The 21,844-nt window shown below is 41.8% G+C and overlaps 1 protein-coding gene across 1 annotated transcript in view; it reads right to left on the reverse strand.

Annotated features, from left to right (window-relative positions):
* Nucleotides 1-21,844, reverse strand: part of bnc2 (basonuclin zinc finger protein 2) — a 179,452-nt gene that overhangs the window by 156,006 nt on the left and 1,602 nt on the right. The gene's annotated exons all lie outside the window — the stretch shown is intronic.

Genomic DNA, 21,844 nt, shown 5'->3' on the forward strand with positions numbered 1-21,844 from the left:
TTACATTAACTACAACGTAAACCCATTCGCGGCAACTGTAAACGCTCAGGGAAAGTGCGCGGGAAAGTATATGGGTCCAACAAACATGAGGCTTTCATTCAGGAGACCGCTGTTAGTGTCTTGTGCGTTAACTTTCACTTTCACGTTACAATCAGCTGTCCGTTCGTGTCCCATGTTCACAATGTCAAGTCACATTTTCCCTGTGCAAACGTAGCAATTTTAAGCCCAACCATGTTGTTTTTTCCTAAACCTAAGCAAGTGTTTTTGTTTAATTCACAACACTAAGGACGTGTTTACTGCGACCGAAAAGTGACAAAGCATCAGTATGTGACGAGTTGGATGAGAATGTTTTGCTATAACCTGTGTTTTTAATGCCCTGCCTGCAAGTCAAATTTCCTTCAGAACAGTTTAAAACTACATGCATGGCTAGATGACATCAGAGGTACATGTAAATGAGAAATGTGTTTTTGTGATTTACACATACACACACACACATGCAAGTGGCGAAAACAAGCCCCATGTTAAGATCCCACATGTTCACCTTGAGCGGGTGCACCTTTTCTCTCACACACTCTTATGAAACTTGTACTGGGCAGTATTATTCCAACTGCTCTGCTGTTATTTTAGCTGCACCGGACAGGAGCGCTCCAGCGGAGTGTGAGAGAGAGAGCGCATGATTGGATAACTGCATATACTGCGGTCAGGTGACCGTTGCTGGCCGAGGGGGCACCCCTCTAGTGCATGATGGGTCGCCAAGCAGTCACCAAACCATGAGTATGTCAAGCATGGGTGGGGGAAGAAAAGAGGAATAAATGCAGCATATGTTTTTGTCAAGAATTCTTATTTTTGATTATGGAAAGGTCCCCTCTAACGCTGTAATCGAATAATCATTTATGACACATATTCGTAATGTAATTGAGAGCAACACTTTGATATTTGACAGAGCAGTTATGAGCAGTGAAAAATGATAAGAGCCCTGTCTGTAATCATACACTCCAAATGTGATATGTCTTGTAATCATGCATTGCAACTGTGATATGGGACACATCTAATACACCTTAACCGAGGTGTTCCTAAACCACATTAGTGGATCTGCTAAATGTGGGGGGCTCGTGTGTACCAGATGCATTTGAGTCCCGTCAAGTGCAATGGAGCTGCTATCAGAAAGCAGCGCTGATGACACTACTGCATTAAGCAGCTGTCCACTCCCATGATCATTAGTGCGATATGGATGCAGCAGAGCAGTGAACAGGATGCTCGGATCGCTACAAAGACAGGTCTCCAGGGGGGGAGGAGGCAGGGAGATGAGTCTAAACAACATCAAGTCACCGCAACCCTCAGAGACAGGGTCAAAACTTTTACACGCACAAACAAACATAAAGATTGAATTCCCCTAACATGTTTCCGTGATAATCAAATCTTATTTCACTCAGCTTCTGCAAATTCAGGACCACATGACAGCATCATGGGAAAGAGGCCTTTTGGTAAAATCAGTTTTTAAAATAGAAAAAAAAATAACAGTGTCACTCTCCTGTATCTTTTTTGGCCTACCTTTAAAGTCTTTTTCAAAAGAGGATAAAAAAATTTTTTGGACATATTTGTGGAAAATTTTGAACCTTCAGGCCTCGGAGTGGGCGTTTACTATAGCATGCCATAACCCTGTATAGAGCCTACAAACGTTGATTCAAGACTTGTTTTTCCCACATAGTTTTGGTTATGGACTTGTAGCGATTAAAGGCATCTTTTCCTTGACATCCAACATTTGGGAGGACCCATTGTATGGTTAAGTTGTTGGCCATTTGGAAATTTTTAAGCTAATACTAAAAATGTTCCCTAGCTTCTGGGTTATTTCCTGAATATGCGCAGTAGTGTTTGTCCCGCTGGCACCGCCCGTGAGTTCCCGCTCGGCCCATAGACTTAACATTGTGATGACGTCACAGATTTTATTTTAATCGCTTTTCTTGGCTTGAGGAAAGTTTTAGAAATATAAAACCTCTATGGATCAAAAATGCAAAATAGAAAGAGTCATAATCAACCTTATTTTCAGTTTGAAGTGTCAAGTCAACAGTTTTACAGACGTCTCTGGTAGTCTATGGGGAAAATGCTTTTTGGGCCACAGAACGTTTTTTGCTGCAATATCGCCAGTGGCCACTGGAAAAAGTTGGAAGCTGTATCCAGGTCTTATTATACATACATGTTTCAACTAGACGGTACTTTTTGGTCATGCTGTATCAACCTGCTGACGCATCAGCAGCTCCCACACTCAGCATTGGTTACGTTTTTTTTAAAGACGTCTGTCCCTTAACTAGCATTAGATGTCACCGAGGATATTTACAATATTTCGTAGACAAAATTAATTTTACACAAATTACATAAAAAAAAAAAAATAACAAGACAAAACAACTTATTTTGCTTTTTCTCAGTGTGATAGACAGCAGCATTTCTGATCTTATGTATGTATGGATTTTTGGCCAAAAGATTTACACGGAAATTTATAAAAAATGATTTTGTGTGTTTGAATGCTTGCACACTCCTATGGAACGTAAATGTTTGACCAATGAAATTCCTTCCTCCAACCAATAAAAATGTTGCTGTCCTTCTGCATAATAATTACACATGTGCTTCTGTTTGTTGCACAGAGAGTGTGTATATTCGGGGCCTCGGAACAATCGCTGTTTGTTTTTGAGGTTAAGGACTGTCAGACAAATGGGCTTTTTTTCCATCAAATGGGACATTTTTCGGACTATTGGTGTTTTGAAATAACAATGGGCCATCCCCTTCTCTACACCGAATAATGTACAACAAGCATCGCAAATGGATCACGTCAACGTGGATAATTCGCACCAGATCCAGTGTGCATAGTTGTCAATGCAAAGAATTCAAATGCAGATTTTCCACATTCCCGCTCCGCATTTTTGCATTGCACTGGTGAGAAATGGCTTCAGATCCCACTGTTTTTCTTTTTGTTAGACAGAAAAAGGCATATTTTACTTATACTGTGCTTTGCTCTGGTAAGACATGCTAATGTTACCCTCCTGGTTAGCAAGGTTAGCCAAGGCAGCCTTGAGGACCAGACCTGCTCAGAAACCACGACCGTGAAACATGAATTCCACGTAGCTTAAAAAAAAACCACACACGTCTCTGACAATATCTGCACAGCAGATTAAAGGGAGAATATTCCATCTACTAAAAGTATTTAAAGCTTGAATGACTGCGTTGGCCTTTAGCATTCATCAAATTCTAACTCAGAGATGTAACCTTGCTCTTTGAATTTTCCCACTATCTGGCCAACGAGGTGCAATTGTGCTAAGATAGTGTCTAATTAGCTTAATTATGAGTTTTAAGCGAGGGATTAACAGATACAAATCAGAGGTGGGTGAAGATTACAACAGAGAAAAGTAGCTCTTTTTTTCTATTTTCATGGAAATGGCTGCCACTCGCAATGAGCTATATGACCTAGAGCTATGGTCAGAGATGATGAGAAAGGGTAATTAAAAAATAAAGCAAAGAAAAGGCAAGACCGGAGGAAAAGATGTATTTAAACTTAGCCCATATCTAGCTCGTGTTTCATTTCAAATAGCATATGGTTGGTATTATGTCGGTGCTGTATGTGCTACTGTCAACGAGGAGGGTCTGCTGTGTTTTCCCACTGTGAGAAGCAAAGTCACACGGGGGGTAATTATCTGTGACGTGGAGACAGACATGGCTTCCTACCACACACACTCTCAAACACACTCCCTAACATTTATGCACGGCCATACAGTCCCTGGTGCCCGAATGTATGACTCCCACTATGTGTGTGTTTGTGTGTGTTTACTGAGCTATGGATGGGTTGCCCCTCAGCGCCATGGGTTGAGTGAATATTCTTAGCACGTTGGGACAGTCCACAACACAGTGTGTCCCTGTAGACCCCTGCCCTGCCTGCCTGTACCCTCTGATTTGGACAGAGGGCAATCAAGCAGACCCAGTAAACAATACACAGCGAGGCCATGGAAAACCACAGTAGCTCCTCGATGTATTCCTCTCATATCGCTAGGGACACCAGTGTTTGTCCAATCACTGTGGAGTCGGAGAGATGCAGTATGGAGGGACTATTAAAACGATCAAGGATGCTGGTTAATGGCCAGCGGAAGATGACATGCTGTACAGTGCTTTCATAGAGCTTCTTAGGGAACACCCATTACTGTGATGGCCCATAGGAAAGATATATATATATATATATATATATATATATATATATATAGTGGGGTTGTTTATTTTATCCTGGGAATGCCTCCAGGGATCTAAGTTCATTCTGAGCCGGGGGTTGCGAGAGTAGAGGGGGCTTCTGAGGCCCTTCATGTGGCCGTCCTGCAGAGGGAAACTCCCAAACTTGTTTAGGACATCACACAGTGAACCTGTTGGCTACTCAGACCCACACACAAACAAATACAAACAACTTATGCAATATTGCCTGTGCAATATGTTTTGACATGTGTGACCAATACGTGTGACGTGTGTGCGACCTCTGTGTGGTAGGTTGTCTGTCAGCGCTCTCCAAAACAACCCATGTGACACTAACAACCTTATTGCAACACATGTGCTTTTTCGCCCCACAGTCACACGTTCAAAATTAACATTCGCCTCCCGTTTACTTCCATTCTATACGAGCGAAGGGGCGGAAAAAACATTCGCCTTCGGTTGCGAAGCGAAATCACATCTTCGGATTCGCGTGGAGTTCGACTTTGGTGAACTTTTAGGCGAACATCACCTCGGCAGGCTATGGTCACTCGCCTGCATTCACGCATGTGTGACCATGCCTTAAAGCTAACAGCACGAGTCCGAGCAACGCTGGCTCTAAAATCAGTCAGTTAACCACTGTAATGGGAAACACCCACTCAGAGGCTTGAAGCAATAGACAAGTTTTTGGCATTACGTCATCATTATAAAGTAAATGTTGGGTCGTGTCTAGAAGGTTAACACGCAAATTGTGAAACTCTCGCGAGATGGTGAATGTTAAGGTCCTAACACACCAAGCTGACGGTCGGCCGTCGGACAGTTTGGGGCCGTTGTTGAGCATCTGTCGGCCTAGTTTTTGCGGTGTGTCCTGCACCGTCGGCTATAGTCTGCCCGTGTTGGAGGTTTTTCAGCTGATTCAGCATTTTGAATCGGTGGCGGATCTTGTCGGTGAGAGAAATCACTCTGATTGGCTGTTCAGCTTAAGTGAATCAGTGCACGAGACGAGAAACATAAGTGAGAAAAGCAAGCCAGCGAGTAAAGTCAAGAAGAAAAACACAGAAAGCTCTTCTCATTTTTCATCTTCATCTCATCTGATCATTCAACTATATCATTCAAATTCAAATCATTTCAAGTACGTATCATAATGACAGCTTGTATATCCACAGTTCTTGATCTTCTGGTTTCCCTTTTTGAATGACGAATACAGACTACCGCCACCTGCTGGTAGGGAGAGTTATTTCATCTCCCGCAGGTGCAGAATGAACGTGCTAACTGGCCGTCGGCTGTCGTCTTTGCAGTGTGTTCAAATGCAGCTTGTCGGCTAAGACAAAGGCGACGTGAGGCAACGCAACAGTCGGCCTTCATCGCCGCTAGTTATTTGATGTTGGCTTGGTGTGCCTGGGCCTTTAGGAATTGACCTTGAATAGTTAAGGTTAGGATAGGTCGTCAGGCAGCGAGCCTTTTTGCAAGTTTTTGCAAGTTTTCACAATTTGAAACATGAGCTAAATTAAATTTAGTGAAACAGATTGTTGTTGTTCTGGTGTCAGGTGGTTCCTCAGTAAAACTAAAGGTTAAATAAACTGGGTTGTTTTAAGTGTTTGATCAGCTCACCAATGCTGTCATTTTTAGTCAAGGAAAAACAAACATGTATATATGAAATGAAGTCTAACTTGAGAGGGAGATACTCAGCGTAACCTGCACATTCTCTCTTCTTCTGGTTTTTGTTTTGCTTCAAGCAGTTCAGAATCCGCACAACTTTTCTCTTTTTCTGCAGTAGCACAGAGCAGTAGAAAAAAAATCGACTCTTTTCTATTGTTCCACTCTATAAAGACTAGCTGTGGTAATAACTAAATAGAATCTGGAGTGTCATCTCCAGACAGAAGTAGAGGAAAGAGTGTTCCTCTCACATTACCTACTGCTACATTGGCAAATGATTAGGCTGCTGAAAACATCTCATTATCAGTATTTATGAGGGAGTGCGCCAGCCGGAGTAATGACAGCTTTACTCCAAAGTGGCACTCTCTCTTTCCCTTTCTTTCTCTATGTGCACACACACTCTCTCTGTCTTACACACACTCTGTTTATCTGCATGCCTCCAGGACAGATATAAATCGTGTAGATATAGATAGATTCAGATGCTGTAAATGTTATCTTACTGTAGTACATTAATGCATTATCCTCTCCCCCTCTTACCTTGACCCTCCTTGCACGTTGAGCCACTTTTAAAGAAGCCTTTTATTTCCTGTTGTGTGTTTGAGAGCCTGTCGGTATGTGCGTATATGTGCGTGTGCTACTGTACTTTATGTCTGGCTTTGTAAGAGACAATGTGAATTTTAGGCTTTGAGCACATTTTAGCCAGACGTCATTATTTAAGGAGGTTTTTATCATTGAAACTTGAGTTTAGTTTTTTGTGTTTTAGGTTTTAGAAAGAAGATTGGATCAAGGTTAAAGGTGCTCTATTCAATATTCAGAGCATTACTATACCATCAAACATCTATTTGCAATATAAAGATATAGTGGAGCAATGTCTACCTGAGCAGAGAATGAAGTCACTGTTATGTTATGTTCACACTGTGAGCAACAAAAGCAACAAAACGGCCAAGTGTGGCCAGCTACATTGTCGCCCAGTCGGCGTTAAAGTGTTGCTCATTGATGTAGTTATGTAATGATGATGTTATGTTATGAAACAAAAGCATATGATTGGTTGACGTGTCACCGCGTATCTGACCGTCACCACGTTATCTAAGTGCCGAAAAAAGTTGAGACCAGCTCAACTTAATTTGTAGCGTGTCACGCCCATCATGCAGCGACAAGTGTCAGTTTGTAGCTTCATGTCACCGGCTTCCACTGGAAATGACTTGTAGCCTCTTGCTGTGTTGCTCGTTCATTAGCTGGCACTAGCGCTGTTTGCACCGTTAGCTGCAAGCCATCGCCATGTTGAGAGCCGTGTGGAGACAAAAGACATGCTCTGAATTATGAATTTAGCACCTTTAAGGTGTTGACGTTACAGGTTAGGTGAGAGTTGAGGTTGGACGTGTAGAGTTATACAGTGGCTATAGGGTTAAAATATTTTTTTGTCTTTTTAGCATTTTTACCACAAATTACGTATCAACACCTTCAGCAAGATTATTGTATCTCTGTACTCTCAAGTACTCAACCATTCAGGTACAATAGGCTACATTCAGAAGAACCACCCGTGAAACGATAGCTACGAAAAAAATTTAGACATCCCCACTACAAGCAAACACAGCTGTCTGAGACGATGTCCACACTAAAGCCAAAGAATCTGAAAACACTATTTACCTGTAAAACTTCTCTGTCCACACTGAAATACAATAATGACAGGAAAATGGCTAACTCTCTTCTTACCAACTCTCTTGTTTGCAAACAATAAATCGTGCAAAAATTACAGAAATGTGTGATTCTGGGCATTATAAATAAAATTGACATATTTTGTGTTGTCAGACAACTGGACAAAAATAAAATAGTGATTTGATTATATTTTACACATGCAAAATTGTCTGATAACATAAACATGAATACAGAACTATGAGAACACCTGTATTATTTGATCAGCTACATTGGCATTCAAAATGAGCACTAAAATGTCAACTTCTCTGTTGGAGTTTTTATTTTTAACTTGGCAAACTTGTTGAAAATCTGGTTTCAGTCACAGATACATACTATCTCTGTACTAATCATTTTTTTCATCTGTAGACCCAACCCGAGAGACTGAGGAGATTTCTTATTAGTTTGGATCCTGTTGCCTGAGGGGCCAGAAAGCGATGAGATATTTGACCAAACGCAGAAACCCAATAAGGGGCCATCGATTAGGAGGGCTGAGCACCATATTGGACACACAGGTGGCTACAAATAAATTAAAAAGCTGCAACAAATAAATGGAAGAAATCAAAACTGGGGCACCTTAAATCTCTTTGTCTCTCCGCCACGAGTTGAATGTCTGTTTGTTTGTTTACGTTTTGGATCCCCCGGGTGGAGGGTGTGTTGGCTTCCTGAAGAGGAAGTCACAATAGTAAACTTGTGTGGACCGTGAAAGACCAAACACAAGATGTGTTCAGTGTTCACTAGACTGTAATTGGTGATTATTTAATGCTGATTTTGGATCTCTCAACTTTATTTTATTTACAGCTGTGATATTTCTTTTGAGATCATGCTACTGTAAATTTCTCTCTTATAGTATTAAGTTTTTTTTTATCTGGGACGTTTGATAGAATGGGGCTTATCACATGTGCATGAATGTAAATTTTAAAGTCGAACTGAAATTAAAACTGAATCAGTAGGCTAAATAAACTAATTTTTTTTTGGTTCAGTGCTGTATTCGGTTGGTACTGTTATTTGATTGGCCATATATCTGTGTGGGTGGGCCCTAAAAATGGTTTGTAAAATCACCTCAGTTGTTCACCCATGAAAGAGAGCCGACTAACGTTAGCTGGCCCCTGCCAATGACTCAGCAGATATTGATTTAGCATTACCAAAAAAAGGCTGTCTAGTTGGAATCAATGCTCAAGTTAGCAAGCTAGGTTAGCCTGACTTCCAAGTGGAATACGACCAAATGTTAAAGTGTTAAAGGATCACTAACGAACTATAACCAACGCTATGTGGGCATGTTGAAAAAAGGGACAAACAGGTCTTGTATCAACGTTCGGAGGCTGTACCCGGCTACAGTATGACATGCTCCAGTCAGTAGCCACTTAAGGCACGGTCATACATTTGCAAAATTAACATTCGCCTCCTGTTCACTTCCATTCTATGTGAGCGGAGGGGCCTAAAAACATTCGCTTCCGGTTGCGAAGCAAATTCACATATTCGGATTCACCTGGAGTTCGACTTTGGTGAATATCACCCCACCTAAATGTTTGCACAATGTAATGGAATATATAGACTAATGACACCATCTGTGTTTAGATTGGTTCCCTTTTAAAAGCCGTTTCAAACCAAGCACAGATTTTCGTTCGAAAAATTTGCACGGAAATCTAGAAAAACTTTTTTTTTTTTTTCTGTGGTTTCTTACTGTGCACCCCCACGGAACATTTATGTGGAGAAAAAAATATTTGGATGGACTTTGACTTCATTGGATTTCTGCCTGTGAAAATATATGTTTGACCAATGAAATTCTTTATTCTAACTGATGTCATAAAAATATCGCCATCTTTCTGCATAATAAGTAACCATGTGATTCTGTTTGAGTGTTTGTTTCTGAATAACAAGGCCGTCCCTTTCTCAACACCCAATAATGTACGACAAACACCGGGACAACTACCTCAACAACCAACTAAATGACAATATATGGCTTGAGATCGCCCAGCAGCTGGGATATGATGACGATGGTAATGTAGCTGATATGCACTTGCCAACGTTAAATGTTGGTCACAGAACAGCTAGCGCTAGCATCATGGGGTCCGATTAGTTTATGTTTTGTGTAGTTAACATTAGCCCCGTAGACATTCTCTGTCTGGACAGGTTTTTTGTTGTGTGGAGTGGACATGGCACTTTTTAGGAGGAAACTCATTTGGCCTCATTGGCAAAAATGGAATACGGCAATGCGGATAATTTTAATTATTGACCCGCTGTGCGTAGCTGTCAATGCGCATTTGGATTTTCCGCATTCCTGCACCGCATTTTCGTATCACACTGGTAAGAAATGGCTTTAAGCCTCGACTTTAAACACAAATATGTCCAAAAAAGGTTTTATTCCCTTTTCAAAATTCAGAAAAATAAGCACAATACCTGTAGTTTCATTATAGTTTACACTTAAACTTCAGTTCAAACTATCAAGTTACTAGACACTGATGTTGACTACATTATCTATGACATAATGTGTGCAGAGACTATTATTGTAAAGTAGAGACGAGCAGAGACAACTTCACAGCTACGTCTCACAAAGTGGCAAAGCTTTCTCAATATCGTCTATATTTAACTTTGACAAGAGGGAATGAGCATGTTTGTGTTGTAAATACTAAGTGTGCAGGGGCTATAATATGAATTGGCTGCAACTGGATACATGTGACTAGGGGGCAAATGGATCTAATGGTAGTCTTAATGCTGGCCTTGAATAATGAGGCCTTTGTCTAATAAAACTGGAAAGCCTCCAAATACCTATAGGGACCTCGGCTAGTTAGAGCAATAACAGTCTATCAAAAGAGAAAGCAAAGTGATTACTTAGAGGGTAATAAATACAAGGTCCATGCTGGGGAAGGACTGGGGGCTAGAGTGAGAGAGAGAGAGAGAGAGAGAGAGAGAGAGAGAGAGAGAGGGACAAAGAGAGACAGGGACAAAGAGAGACAGAAGAAAGAAAAAGCTTCCAGGATAAACTAAATTCTATATCTGTTCTTTTTTTACCAATTACTGTAGCTGAATTTCCTTATACAAAAGCAAGCTGTGGAAAAAAACTCAGGTGGGTCAATGTGAAAACATCTGCAGGTACCGAATCATTCAGGCTGAAGGCCTACTTAACCTTGTGAATCTTTCAAGAAATACATTAACTAGCTTCCATTGGGATAAAAATGAAAAGTGTAGAAAAGAAAAGAAAATACATGCATTTTGAGCGTGAGGACCTTGATTATTGTACAGGTGACAAGGAAGAATAAAGAAAAAGAAAAACAGAATTAAAACTTCTGAACAGAAAGAGATTCTTTTTTCTCCGGATGCTATTTCACACAGCACTTTGTAATTATTTTGTACAATAGTTTTAGAATAGAATATGCGACAAGAAAGGCCCACCAATCAAAGCCACTGTGTGCATTTCTATGGTGGCCAAGGGCAAACATTACATTTGAGGAGGAACATGGAGTTCTGAGGAAATATTGTCCCTTATTCAAAATGATAAATCAGTTCACACTTGGATGTCAAGATTGTTGTGAATTTTGAAGAACAGTTTGAAAACCAATCAGGTACACTTTGATTGCTTACACAGACAAGGCAAATGGATAACCCTGGTTTTAACGCTCTCACAAATTTGCACAGGAACATGCACACACACGGACGAAAAGATACAAAAAAAAAGGTTTTCACTGTCTAACCCATTCCCAGCATGTCTTAAATGGTAGAGTAGTGCTGACCTGAAGGAATGGCTTTAGGGCCAGAGAAGTGGACACAATAACACCACCATCAATTACAGCCCTGAGAGAGGAAAGAGAGAGTCCAATCAGAGAATTAGAGAGATGTGGGGCAGACAGGTGGATCGACAGCCTCGAGGCAGAGGGAGAGGCTGGAAGAGGGGATGACAGAGAGGACAGACTGCTGGTCACAGCTCTAACTAAGTGACGGGATGAGGATAATAAAGAGTCAGTCACATAGAGCGAGTGGTGGCCTCAGAGGGAGGGTTCGGAGCAGAGGGGTGACAGAAGTGAGAGATGGACTTCATCAAGACGGCTGCCCGATGATCAGGGTTCAGACTGTTGCTACGTTTCTGGCCCGCTGTCTACGGGGCAGGGAGAGTGTGTGTGCATGTGTGTGTGTGCGCTGGCTCAATCTGCAATGACTGGTGAGCGATTCATTGCCCCCCCACCAGAGTGACCAATGCTTTTCCACTCCAGGCCTTGATCCATTTCAGCTAATGTATTACTTGAGGAGCATCACTGTCCGCTGTCTGCTGACTGGGCTGGACTGACCTGAACACGGCTTTACTGGACTTCACCGGGCTGCACTGGGCTTTCCTGAGAGCTGCCAGAGAAGCAGCACAATCTTCATCAAAGCAGATCCAAATTTACAGTACATAAAGTGTGAAGTTTTTTCTCGTAAATTTGCCACTTTAATGGGGCTGGATGTAACAATCAGAAATTCAGCATCCTGTTGCTCGCGCTTTTGCTCATACGAAGACGCAAGCGAGTATCGGTCAAAACAATGAGGCAACTCCTACAAGACTGAACGTGATTGACAGGCATCATGTTGATTCAAGTTTGCAACATTAGCTAGCTAAAACCACAATATCACTATAATATCAATAGGAATTTTGCCAGCTCGGGGTTCGTTTTGATATCCAAAACCAAACGAAGGTCCCTCCATGGATCGAAGACCCAGCTGATGTTGATCCTAGTTTCCCCCCCAACGTTGGTCAAATTCCTGTTTTGTAAGACGGGCTTCACTAGATATAACTTTGGGGTTTTTGTGCTTCCGTTGAGTTTGTGTTGGAGTCTGAGCTGTGGTGGGGGCTGGTCATTTGTTGGCGTTAGTGGACTCCATTTCTAACTGAACATTAGCTGTCGTTGCACACTGTTAGCCCTGTGGCGGAGCTGAATAGAGTAAAGGCACTCACCAGCGCACATGACATCATATCCGCTGGATTTTCCTGGAAAAACCGGCCCGGGTTCTTCACATTTAAAGACATCTACAGGCTGATAGAGGAAACCCAGAGAGTCGCGGAAAGGTCTAATTTTTTAGGTTAGGTTACAACCTGTTCACACATTGGCAATGAAAAATGATTAGAAAACGTTTATACGAAGAAAAAAAACTTACATACAGTTCCTTTAATTTCAGAGAATATTCCAGTTTTTTTCTCATAAATTTACGCCTTTAATCTTGGATTTTTTTCTCGTAATATTACCCCTTTCCCCCGCCTCCGTCATTATTATTTTTTACCTACAATGGCCGTCAAAGTAAATGCCTTAATGGTTCTTTAAAATTTAAAATTAATCAAATAATCTGGGATGTATTCCTTTATCTTCATCCAAAATGCAAAGGAGTAAATTACTTTTGATCGTCAATTTGGTGCTTGATTCACACACACTTATAACACGAGGACTTTCTTCATGTGACTCGCTGTTCATGAAGGAGAGAGGAGATAGACAGTCAGAGCGACAGACAGAGAAGGAAGAAGGGAGGGAGAAGATGGGGACGCTGGTCTGTCCTTCTTTGGGGACCAGACAGACTGCCCCTCCTGGCTGCCCATTAAAACAGAATTCCTCCACAAACTGTTTGTGTTTTCAGTCGAACTCCTCCAGGGTGCTGCTTGCCACAGCACATGAAAGTCACACCACGCCTGCCCTCTCCTCTCTGGCTCTCTTTTCTGTCGTGGCTTACATTCCCTTCCTTGTAGAACTGTCTACTATCAACATGTGGCACATGTCCTTGACAAGTCAAGAGGATCCTTCACCATAGGAGTTGTGCGGCATGCAGCGTCAACCATGCACCCCCTTTTCCTCTCTTTTTCCTCCTGCCTCCCCTCTCTCACTCTCCCTCTCTTAATATTGAGTTGCCGGGGTAAAAGGGGGCCAGAGGAATCTAATAACTGTGACAGTGGGGCTTTTTTGGCATTGTTCCTGAAGCTGTGCAGACACACACAGGGCTGTCTGCTGGCTCTAATGAAAGGTTAAATGAATAGGACTAAGTGACAGGAGGTACAATAAAGAAACAAGAAGGAGGAGAGAATGTGTGTGCAAGCATGTGTCCATGTCTTTGTGTGTGTGTGTGTGTGTGTGTGTGTGTGTGTGTGTGAGCGTCCTCGAGGCCAGCCTCCTTAGCTCAGGGAACAACAAGGACAGCCCCTCCACAGCGCAACAATATTCAAAACATATTGGTCTGCGACAGGTGTGTGTGTGTGTGTGTGTGTGTGTGTGTGTGTGTGTGTGTGTGTGTGTGTGTGTGTGTGTGTGTGTGTGTGTGTGCACTTTTATCTGTGTCGTGTATGTGTGTGCGTCTGACTCTCCCACCAGGACACAGATGCTGAGGAGGAATTCCAGCATGGGGTTCTTTGATAAATGTTAAGGTCACTGGCAGAGGGTAGGGGTGGAGGCTGGGTGGGGAGGGGAGGGGAGGGCGGGAGAGCGGGTGCGGTGGGGGGAGGAGGAGGAGGAGGAGGAGGCAGAGGGAGTGACGAAGGGGGGACGCATGTCTCGTCTTGTGCCTCTCTCTGCCTGTGCCTTGGTGGAATGCAGAGTCACATGAAAGAGGCCCTCTTTCTCTCTCCCGCTCTCTGAGACTCGTCTCTTGTGTCTGTCTCAAAAGCGCCACTGTCCCTCTCCTGACACACTACCTGTCAGCAGATTTCCCCTCAACTCCCAAAACACACAATCCTAGGCACACACACACACACATACAGATGTGCCCTTCACACAGTTTAGTTTCCCCTCAAACAGGAAAAGTGAACTAAAGCCCAAACAAACACACTAAATCCCATCATCCCTAGAGTGCTTAATTACTATGATTATCACCGTAAATAGCAACTTTGTCACCAACAATCACAGAGTAGGACTTTCTAACATGTCATCCAGGTTAGTGTGATGGATTGCATGGCACAATACAGTTCAATAGATGCAGCGTAATCAATTAAAAGTGCATAAACCTTTGAGATTGTGACCATAGGTGCAGTTTGAACTTTAAGGTTGGGGGCTCACCAAAAACAATCTAGAGGGAAAGTAATGTATACAATGCACAGAGGTCTAATGTATTGGGATGTGTGCAGCCTACATATTACACCCTCCAAACAGAACGCAACAAGTGTGACAAAATCAGTTTGATTGCATTGTTTTCTATTGGAATGAACTAACTGGCCGCAGCGTGCGTGTTTGAGCTGAACTTTTGTCAGATGCCCTGTTTCTATTTATTCCTTATTCCAACGGATGAGGAACAGCTGATTGGTGAAGTTGAAATGAGGAGTTATCTATATAATACCTCCTCATTTCACTACAAACACCTAAATAAGGTGACAGCAGGCTGAAGGGAGATCACCAGGAGATCGCCTGAAAGTTTACTGAGGCTACTGTTGGCTGTATTGTATGTCATTTCCAGTAAATATCGCAGTCTAAAACCTGTGTTTTCTGTTTAAAAAAACACAAATGTCAGAAGAAAGCAAGTACTACTCACCCATCAGTCAAATTCACCTTTAACTTTGTTTATTTATCAAAATATGAGTGTAGGGAGGTGGAGAGAGAGATCATAGCGACGGAACAGCAGCTAGGAGTATGGAGGAATCTATGGCAGAAAATCCTAATGCTCCAGACAAAAAAAAAACTCTGCTTTCAGTGGAAGGACTAAAGTAAAAAAATAAAAGCGATCGACGGGTTATATGTCATAAGCAGGCATCGACAGTGTTTGTGTAATTACTCTCACTGCCAGAGTAGGGAGACAAAAGTACCGCACTGCAGGTTTAAGGCTAGAAAAACATTGTGTTTTGGGTTAAAATTACTACCTCATAAAGGGTAGGGGACATCGTCATGGTCAAGGTCAGATCGTGGTCTTGGTAAAATGAAACCAATGTTGATTGTCGATTGGAAACAGGGTGTGAACAACAATCTCCCAAGGTAGTGTACCACATTTGGGTGACCCATCCATCCACCATGACCTCCTGCAGCTCTGTAAAACAGTCAGCCAGCTTCAAATTCGCTTCTGACAGACAGGAGTCATAATTCCTATCTTGGCCACTAGAAGGCTTTGTCACTTGAACGTCGTTAGTATTTTCTGAACAGACTGATGTCGTTATATGCACACATTCAACTGGGCACGTGAATACAAGTAAATGTTCACAACGTAATTGGACGTATAGACTGAACGCATACACAATGCACCCTCACTAATCTTTTAAAAGTAATATCCAGTCAATGAAATCATTCATAGAAAGGATAAAGAGACCAAACTGCATTAAGACTGGGTAATAGAGTCCAGATTAAACACTCAGCCCACAAGGTTACAAGTGCGTCTGAAACATCTCCAGTATATTCAGATGAAAATCATTGTCAGATAAAACTAAGTGAAAGTAAAGTCTTGAAAAACCAAGGTTGATCCAGCCTAGATGGGATTTATAAGAAGTAAGTAAGAAAGTAATACAAAGAACACACAGCTTATTATACATTAAATCAAAATATGAATTATTCACTGTATAGTTCTGACACAAAAAAATCCTGTTTTCAGTTGCCTTTTGTATTTAATAAGGCACCACAACATGAATACAACTTTAAAATGTACCAGGGAAAGGAGGTAAATTATTCCATGAACAATAGAGAAACAAGTAACTGAGCACTTGAATACATATTGAGTGATAGAAATGTGTCTCCTTTCTGACTGTAGCTTTGTTTGGCAAACAAAAGATTTGTTAGATTGGCACAGTGTAGATTAAACATTATAAAATCTAATACATTGTACAAAAAATAACATCTCACAAATTTAATATATTAGGCCTATGTTTCACAATGGTTGGAATGATTGCACAATTTTCTGTTCCCTCTCTATTATTTAATAACAAAAACATAAAACCTAGAGTTCATACCAGAAATTTCCAAAGAACTCCATGAACATTTTGGCTAAAATCTCCTTTGGGTCATTTGTGTTGAATTTCTGCTCTGTTTCTGTTCATTTTTACTAATCCAAACATTGGAAAAAATGGGACAGATGCCACCAACTAAGTACAAAATGCCATATTATGTTTATAATATTCAACCTAGCCTTGCATTGCTCAAGTGTGACACATTTATGAAATCACAGGAGTGTCCCCACACTATTTTCTACCAAAGAGAGTGCAGTCAACACTCAGATTTTGTGTATTGGAGCAACTGAAGCATCTTATCCCAAGATAGTTTGAAGCCTCTGAAATGATACTAAATGGCTGACTGGATAATGTATGGTATACTTTAGGAACGTGTATGCAGTAATGTCAAGTATATGCAATTTGTTTGTGATATAATAAAGGTAACACACTGTCACCCTTGTTCTATGAGCACACGTAGAGTCCACTTATGGGCTCTATAAGCTTGCCAAATCACTCCTGTGAAGTAGCATATAATGACATTTTTATGTAATGCTTATGCCATTCAGGACATTTCCTGTTTAAATTGCCATATACCGTATTCAGTTTTCACAAAATCAGCAACTCAAGGAGACACATGGTAACAATGTATGAGAGTTCCACACAATGACACAATGAACTAAGTTACAACGTGTTATAGCGCTGCACGATATCGGAAAAAAATGGACATTTCTAATATTTTTTTTCTGAGAAATCTTTTGCGATATGAAAAAATACAAGAATTTTCACCCTCAATTTTGTACATTTTAAAGTTAAATGCATCCATCTGGTGCACTTTGAGAGCAAAATGAAGAGGCTAGATTTATAAAAAAATGTTGTTCTCTAGTAAACACTTTAATCTTAAACTCATTGTTTGTATAGATATGAGTGTTGATGACAGCAAAAAAGTCACACCTACAGCGCATGGTAAACGAGACGGGGTCTGTGTTTCAAGACGGGTCGGGTGGGTTGCCAACATCGCCTCATTCCCCTGACGCACTGAAGACAGTCCACCCCGGTTGACATTCGTGCCAAGAGCCCCGTCCCTCCCCCACAGGGAGAGAGGGTGCAGCGAGCATTAAGTTCACGGCCCCGGGAAGCGACAAGGTCCAGGGCCATGGTCAGAGCTTGAGGCGCATGTCACCTTCACCCGCATTTCCAAGCCAACCTAGAGTCAGTAGGGCGCACCGTTACGGGGAAATGCGCCTGGCAAGGGCCAGCCAGCGCCAGGGAGAAAATCTGCCCACACCAAGCGGCCGTCTCTGACCGACTGAGTCGAATCCCCCGGGCAGACTGTGCGGACCACACCCGTTGAGAAGTATAAAAATATTTTAGGTTCATTATGAAACTGAGGAGGATCTACCTACACTGTAGGTAATTAGTGAGAACCGTGCAAGTTTTCCTTTTATACCAAACAGCAAAAAAGTTGTAGCATGACGTATTTGAGTTAATTTGCCGACATTGTTTCGGACTATTGAGCATGCGCACATCGCAATGTCGATGCTAAAATAATATATCCTGCAGTCCTAATGTGTAACATGTTTGTTTGTTTGTTTCCGTCTTTCACACAGGAGTTGCTCTGTTATGGACTACATGGCTAAAACACTGATGCTTCACTCTTTGGTGTGAAACCAACAGGACGCGAGGGAGAAGCCAAGGCAATGCAAACTGGTCCCGACTGGCCTTACACACTACTAAAAGCAGGCCAACAACAAAACCCAAAACATGGCTGCTGTTCTGAGGCAACCGGCAACCAGAGGTCAGAAGGTTATTGGGCTCATCCTGATTGGCTGAACCAGTACGTGAAAATCCAGTGCCCTGTCCCACCAGAGTAAATGGACAAGCCTACAGTTAAAGGTAAGATATGAAATTAAAAAAAAAAACCTGTTACGATCCTTCAATTGAACAGGTATTAAAATCTCTTAATAAACAGTATGGAATAAAACTGTGGTACCATTAAAGAGTAGTTTGGTGTAATGTGAAAGACTGAAGAAGAAGAAGAAAATGTCTAGAATGAGGTGTGAAGTTTACTTGATCCTTTCTTTGGTCAGTACATAAACAGGTTTTAGATGAGAGAAACTGGGATTGAGAACCTGAGGAATCGTTTCAAAGGCTACTCAGGTAAAAATAACATTGTCAGGCACAGTTACTAGCAAAAAACTAGACACTCAGCGCAATAATTCCAAAGTCAACATGCTACGTCTCAGTCCTCAGGAATTTTTCATGAGCCACCACTTATCTTGTCATATCAGATTTCTTCAACCAGCTTTTTTGGAGGGAAGAGAAAAGACACCTTTAGGGCAAATTATTCTCTTTTAATCAAATCACTCTGCATGGCCTGAGGAGATCTTTCCATGCCTTTTGAGTCGCTGAGGCATGGGCCACTAATGCACACACCCACACACCCACACACACACAAAATAATCCTACAAACTAACAGCCACAGTATTGAAACAGCAGCAGTTAGGTGTCTTTTTTTTATCTGAAAGCAAGAAATGAGACTCAACAGGAAAATAAAAAATACAAGAAGAAAGCAGGGAACAAAGTGGTGTCTGGAGTTCCCATCACAAGTGAAATCCCAGATTTTCTCACTCACTGTTCATGGAACAAAATCGAACAACTTTATTCTGGAGTGCAGTCTGTGCAGGAGGGAGCTATAAAATATAAATTATACCACATAACCCTATACCTCCCAACTGAGCCATTTGGTTACAGCTATACTCCTGTTCGTTACACAAGTCCAGCGTCTCTGGTATTTCTATAGCGTCGACATGAATTATATTCGAGCCCTGCTGAGGAACGTATGGATTACAAGTGAAATGTAATTTCCCTGCCGATCGGACAGTTGCCACCCAGTGACACTGAAGTGTTTATTTTACACAGTTGCCGGTAATTAGTTCTGGACAGAATCAATTAAGGCCACCCCAAATTACAGCTGAAAATGTAAAAGAATCATGACCGCGTCTGGGAAGGCAGCGGCAGAGGGTGTATTTCTAAAAGCTGAGTTGTGCAAAATGTGTTCTATCATTTCTCACTTTAAACAAATAAAGACGGAGGGAGTGTGTGGCTTCCGCACACACTGGGTGTGTTCAAGACCAAAGTTTTCCTGATTCCTTCCTGAAGGAGTAGTGTTTGGATTAAATGAACCCGTAGGAGAAGAAAATGACACAAAAAATGTAACGCGTGTTAGGTATCGGCTTACAGGTCAAACACAGCGTGTAGCACTGAGCCTGATTTTAATCTCATTAACTTGCCATTTCCAGGAGTGATCTACATTCACACTACAGAGGCAACGCTATAATTTAGCAGATTAGAAACTGTTAGAGATATCAATCTGTGTGATAGTACAAGCCTAAACACATCTTAAATGCTCGTGTCATAACAGCCTATTAATTATTCTGCTATTTATTCCACTTTTTTTTTTTTAACTTAGAATTACAGACCAAATTTCATAATGTACTCGGAGGAAACTGGAGAGTTTTCATGAATGTAAGTGTGTGAAGATTTAGTTTCTTTCTTTGTGTTCTAAAGTACAAAAAAATATAATTATGTCTACTATATGTATATTATTCTAAATCAAGTATGTCTCATGCTGTGCTCTTTATTAAATTAGGACTCCTGCCATCCAATTTGTTTGAACATTTCAGTGTCTCTGTTTAGTCGCTGCAGCCTGCAGCTTCGGTTACAGGCTCTTGCTCGAAGATTTTCATCTCGAGCCACCTCTGGGTATATGACCCCACTCCCCCTCTCAAAATATTACCTTTTCTGTCACTGCCAAGACACACTATCAGTCACTCGAGAGGTTATTGGGGCTGAGGACAGATGGAGAGGAGAGTGACCCACTCCTGGATAAATAAAAACGCTGCGAGACCTTTGATGTCGTTGAGGCTGAATACCTGTTAGCCTGAGTGAAAGTACATATTTCCCTTCATCTAAAACACATTTTGTTTGTTTGTTTTTCTCTTCCTGCTCTGCGCTTACACATATTTCCTTTCACCCCTGCGTCTCTGGGGTTAAGCTCTTAACAGTAATGACTAAAACTGCGCAGAAAATGGGTCTGAACGTGAAGGTCAAGTAGTGATTATCTCCCGAGATTAATCACACAAAATAAGCAAGTACACAAATGAAAATAGCAGAACATTTATAAATGAGTTATCAATAGATCCTTTATACACTTAGCCCTTATCCTTTTTCAACTAAAGAGGCAGGGAATGGAGAGGATGGAGTAGAGAGGAGGAAGAGGAGGAAGGAGTTGTGGATGTGAGCAGTAATCAGAGGAAGCCAGCGGGGGGGACGGGGAGGGTTGGTGGGGTCAGAGCGGAGCACCACTAAGCAGCCTTTCTCTTCATTAGCAGCCTCTCTAAGGGGGGCGTCACAGGCCTACCTGTCCAGCAGATTATTGAACCGACTAACCAGTGGCTCCCACCCCTCACACACACACAACCTCACACACTCTCCCCCTCTCTGATTCCCACAGACCCAGAGGAATCACGACCTAGCTGCAGCCTCGCTGACAACTTTAACTTTTTCTTTAACCTCACATATAGAGGCACCATAGGCTGGATCCGCTCAGTGCATTTACCTCGTCTGCATTATTTCATGTGGAGTTTTGTTGTCCAACCTTTTTTGTGGTTGTTTTTGGTTTATGTATTTCCCTGCAGCAGCACTTTATTTTCTGCCAATAACTGAGTATGTAATAATAATTATCTGACACACAAGACAGAGATAGAAACACACACATAAAAAGGGAACACCTGTGTTTTAGCTTGTGTGACTTGTGAGGTATAAAGGCCATTTGAATTGCACAGACCCCTGACTGGTCTGGCAGGGAGAAAAAACAGCATGGAGATAAAAGTAATGAAATGACACTCCAGGAATGTAAATTGGCATTCTTCGGTGTAGCAGCAGCACCGGCTCAGGCTCATGAAACATCCCTGACACACACTCAGAGCAGGCCAAAATACTGCGCTATAGACATTAATCTCACACACACATCTCACACCGACGAAAGTGTGTGAGGGTACTTGTGTGGTGCTTTTAAGTGGGGCCATTCATCTCAATCTCTCTCTCACTGTTTCTCTTTTTCTACCCATCTCCCTCCGTCTTCCCCTGTCTCCTGAAGCATTCAGATATGTCCACGCTGAAATGTCTTCCACTGACACGGAATGCCTCTGTGTACTTCTGCTTGTGTTCAGTGCCACAGGTTGGCCAAGAGCTTCCTTTAGAGGTAGGCCTCTAAACCGTAGCACATAAACAGCCACTGAAACAAGTGTATTTAGCAACAACAATAAATCAGATTAAAGTGTTGTTCAGCTCCAATAAACAGTGTATAGTAAAAACCAACAATTTAAATTGACCTAAAGCTTTTTGTTTGCATTGACATCTAACACA

Source organism: Sebastes fasciatus, chromosome 3 (assembly GCF_043250625.1).
Source record: "Sebastes fasciatus isolate fSebFas1 chromosome 3, fSebFas1.pri, whole genome shotgun sequence".
In the NCBI taxonomy this organism is placed as follows: domain Eukaryota; kingdom Metazoa; phylum Chordata; class Actinopteri; order Perciformes; family Sebastidae; genus Sebastes; species Sebastes fasciatus.